The sequence below is a fragment of the Macrobrachium rosenbergii genome, chromosome 1, assembly GCF_040412425.1.
Source record: "Macrobrachium rosenbergii isolate ZJJX-2024 chromosome 1, ASM4041242v1, whole genome shotgun sequence".
NCBI lineage: Eukaryota > Metazoa > Arthropoda > Malacostraca > Decapoda > Palaemonidae > Macrobrachium > Macrobrachium rosenbergii.
Window position 1 is genome coordinate 41,303,538 of NC_089741.1, and position 5,000 is coordinate 41,308,537.

Genomic DNA, 5,000 nt, shown 5'->3' on the forward strand with positions numbered 1-5,000 from the left:
TTCGTCTTATCACCAAGACAGTTGTTGTGCCCATGTCTTGGTAATAAGACGAAAGTACTACTTAGTATCCCCAGTGTTTCAATTTTCCTTCGTGATATGTCTAAAATATATATATATATATATATATATATATATATATATATATATATATATATATATATATATATATATATATATATATATATATATATAGAAAAATAGAAGAAATTTTATTTTGATTACAAAAAAATAAACTTGTTTTCTGTTTGAAAACAGAAAACAAGTTTATTGAAGTCAATTTCACAAACGTCGTCTTAAGACATCCAGCAACAAAATACTGCGTTTACCCAATCAATAAATTTTCAAGAATAAAAAAAAAAAAATTCGAACCACCCCATCTCTTCTGGGAGGTGCGTAAAAGATGCCCCATAAACGGACCGAGCTCGAAGGGGGGGGGGAGGGACCCCTCCCCATTCCCCTCCCCCCTACCAGAAATTTTCAACAAGATAGGAAGGGGAGGTGAGGGGAGTGGGGGAGGGGGGGGAAGAAGGAGACCTTTTCTCCCCAAATGTCGAATCATTAACGTAATTGCTCGGGGCCGCTGGTTAAGGTCACCTTCCAGACAGCAGCGAATTTATTTTTCATCGCTGCTGCTGCTGCTGCTGTGATCCTCATGCTGCCACTATCCCCCTGCCCCCCCTCCCCCAAACTCCCTCTTCCGGGGTTACTATGTTATGACCTTCCCCCAATCCCCAACCCACTTTCCTACATCATTATCTTGATGTGAATGTATGTATGTCTCTCTCTCTCTCTCTCTCTCTCTCTCTCTCTCTCTCTCTCTCTCTCTCTCTATATATATATATATATATATATATATATATATATATCAGATGAATAAACAATTTACTTCTCTTATCTGCAAACTCTTTATAATAATAATAATAATAGTAATAGTAATAATAATAATAACAATAACAATAATAATAAAATTATATTATTATTATTAATATTATTACAACAAAGTTGTAACTGCAAATGGGATAGCAGGATGACACATAAACAAGGGTCCCAATACGGAAATCAACGCATTAAGCAACAACAACAAAAAATAGAGACGCAGAGAAAAATAACTAAAGACAAACGAAGAAAAATCATGAAGATAAATAACGCAGGGAAACAAACAAGGGAAATGACAAACTATAAAGCGACATTTAGTGGTTATAAAAAGTAAAACCTCGAGAGGCAATCCACTTCCCTATTAGGGTTAAATCATTCATTGGAGACTTCATCATAACATACTGTGTGTGTATATATATATATATATATATATATATATATATATATATATATATATATATATATATATATATTCACACATATATATGTATATGTATGTATGAATATATATACACACACATATATGTGTGTGTGTCTGCTAAGTTCACTCTTCCAACCACGTAGTACTAATCAAACTGTGGAACAGACATGAATTCGAGAATAAATAACAAAGAGAAAAACGGAAAGTTACTAGGAAGCCTTCTCTCTCTCTCTCTCTCTCTCTCTCTCTCTCTCTCACGAGTAAACCATTCCCCTCATGTAGGTCAAGACGAAAAATTAAAGAGGAAACGGAGATAAAAAAAAAAAAGGAGGTGGGAACTTAACCCAAAAGAAAACGATGATGGATTCTCCATCTGTGAGGGGAGGATGGTTCTAGGCTTCCTGGCAAATGCAAGTTTGAAGAGAACAGAACTTCAGTTTTAGGTGAGTGACACGGAAACAGTAGTCCAGCAGTATGCGGAACAGCAAGAGAGAGAGAGAGAGAGAGAGAGAGAGAGAGAGAGAGAGAGAGAGAGAGAGAGAGAGAGAGAGAGAGAGATGTAGTCATCAGACCATTTTCCTACAGTATAGTTCACTACTTGGGCAGATTCTCTTGATACTTAAGGAGTTAACAAACCAACAGAGAGAGAGAGAGAGAGAGAGAGAGAGAGAGAGAGAATGTGGTCATCAGACCATTTTCCTACATTATAATTCACTACTTGGGCAGATTCTTTTGATACTTAATGAGCTAAAAACCAATAGTACTGAGAGAGAGAGAGAGAGAGAGAGAGAGAGAGAGAGAGAGAGAGAGAGAGAGAGAGAGAGAGAGAGAGAGAGAGAGAGAGAGAGATGTAGTCATCAGACCATTTTTCTACAGTATAATTCTACTTGATACTTGATGAGTTGACTGATTGACAAACCAAGAGAGAGAACTGAGAGAGAGAGAGAGAGAGAGAGAGAGAGAGAGAGAGAGAGAGAGAGAGAGAGCTCTTAGTCTGATGACCAATGATTTAAATAAATTAAAGCTGACGTGATAAACTATCCAGTGACGCTGACATTATACAATCGTCTCTTTCTTGACCTAATGCGGAACAACGAGGCAAGGTCTCACGCCAAGAGTTCTTCCAGAAGAAATTCTTTGAGATCCTTCGTAGCGATTGTAGGACCTTAAAGGACTGAACCGAAGAAATGCAGTGGTTCCAAATTGTTTCACTGAAGGGCTGGACGAAAACCTCCAATCAATTACGAAAAAAATCAAGTATTATATTATATCTTAATCCGTCACTTCATGGCTCTGATATTTTGAGAACCACTTGATACTAAATCCTTTTCTGACAACTGGACCCTAAAATCATGATAAAACCAAATTTTGATCAATATACGGAATTCAATATGAAGTGTATCCTACCCTAAAATGGAAGACTGCAATATCTGCAAAAATACAAAACTGAGAAAAATGGTAGATACGCCTTTGCCTTACTACTGATTTTGCAGATAATATAAATGGGACCCCCTAAATACTCGTGGAAAGCATTGAGGAATCATTCTGAAACTGCAGTAACTTGTGCATTAGTGTTTCACGAGCCCAATAGGCGGCACATCTCAATTTCGAAAATTTTCCAGATACTGCAGTATTATCGTCATGGTTTATGACATAAAACAAAACAAAAGTTAGTGAATAAGACAAATAAACACACATACACACACAAACACAAGAAACCAACACACGAACCGACCGAAAGCAATCATACTGAACGGTACCATGACGGTGCTATTCCCAGTAAAGTCACAGAAGAAAAAAAAGAGTATAATACGAATTTCAAAAAGCGAATGCAATATTCAGTCAATCGATCAAAAATTGACGAGGCTCCGTAGGGCGAATACGCCGATGAGAGAAAGGAGAGCCAGAAAGAAATATGGAGAGAGAGGAATGAGAGAATAATGGACAGACAACACGAATGATGTTTTGAAAGACATGAAAATGGAGAAAATAAATAAAGCTGAATATGCTGATGAGGATATCTAGAACAAATTAAATGGAGAGAGAGAGAGAGAGAGAGAGAGAGAGAGAGAGAGAGAGAGAGAGAGAGAGAATACCAAAAAACTTGAAAACACTTGACGATCTTACGACCGAATTAAAAGGACAAGAGAAAAAGAAATAATGAAAAAGAGAGAGAGAGAGAGAGAGAGAGAGAGAGAGAGAAAGAATATTAGCCAAACTGAATAAACTGATATACAGAACTAATACGTCAATGAGAGAGAGAGAGAGAGAGAGAGAGAGAGAGAGAGAGAGAGAGAAGAGAGAGAGAGAGAGAGAGAATATTTGAAAAAATTGACGATTTTACGACCGAATTAAAAAGACAAACAAAGAGAGAGAGAGAGAGAAAAAGAGAGAGAGAGAGAGAGAGAGAGAGAGAGAGAGAGGCTTAAACCAAAAAAAACTCTAATGGGAATGCAAAGACAAAGCAAAGGGTCGGGGACCGGAAGTTGAATGACCACGTAAAGGGGAGGAAATGAAATAAAATAAAATAAAACTTCAGACAGAAAAATAGAGCGAAAGTAAAAGGCAATAAAGAAAGGGGGAGGGGGAAGAGGCCTCATGGGTGAAGTGGGAGGAAATATAGAAGACTTTTAAAGGATGAGAAAAAAAAAGAGAGGTTAACGACTGACGGAATTCACACGAATTGATTTAGTACAGAAAGCAAGCAATAGTTAACAATAATCATTATTTTACAGAACAACGAGAGGAGAAGAAGAGTTAAAGGGGAAAAGAATGGAATAATATAGAAAGCATAGAGCAATGTTTCATGTATACTGTGTGTGTGTGTGTGTATGTATATGTATGTATATATATATATATATATATATATATATATATATATATATATATATATATATATATATATATATATATATATATATATATATATATATATATATATATATATAATATATATATAATATATATAATATATATATAATATATATATATATATATACAGTATATTATATATATATATATATATATTTATATGCAATTATGTATGTTATATATATATATATATATATATATATATATATATATATATATATATATATATATATATATATATATATATACAATACATATAAATATATATACAGTATATGTATGTATACAGTTTCTATTGAAGTCAGTGAGACAAAATTTACAGACTATCTTCTTATTCAGACTTTGAATCAGTCTATATACTTCTTATTACTGATTCAAAGCCTAAATGAAAAAGACTCTGCAAATAATGTCATTAACTTCGATATAAATTGCATAAAGAGAAAATATGCTAAAATAATATATATATATATATATATATATATATATATATATATATATATATATATATATATATATATATATATATATAGAGAATACCACAGAAACTGACAGGTCAGAAGTTCAGTACTGAACTTCTGCCTATCATTTTCCTGTGGTATTCGTTTATATACTGAAGTCACGTACATCTACTGTGATTTTTTTAAGCATATATATATATATATATATATATATATATATATATATATATATATATATATATATATATATATATATATATATATATATATGTAATAAGCAATAAACCAGTTTGGAAAACAAGGGATATAAGATCAGAACCAAGCAGAAAGAAGCGGAAAGTTCTGACAATCACGAAAAGTTCAGAAAGAACTGA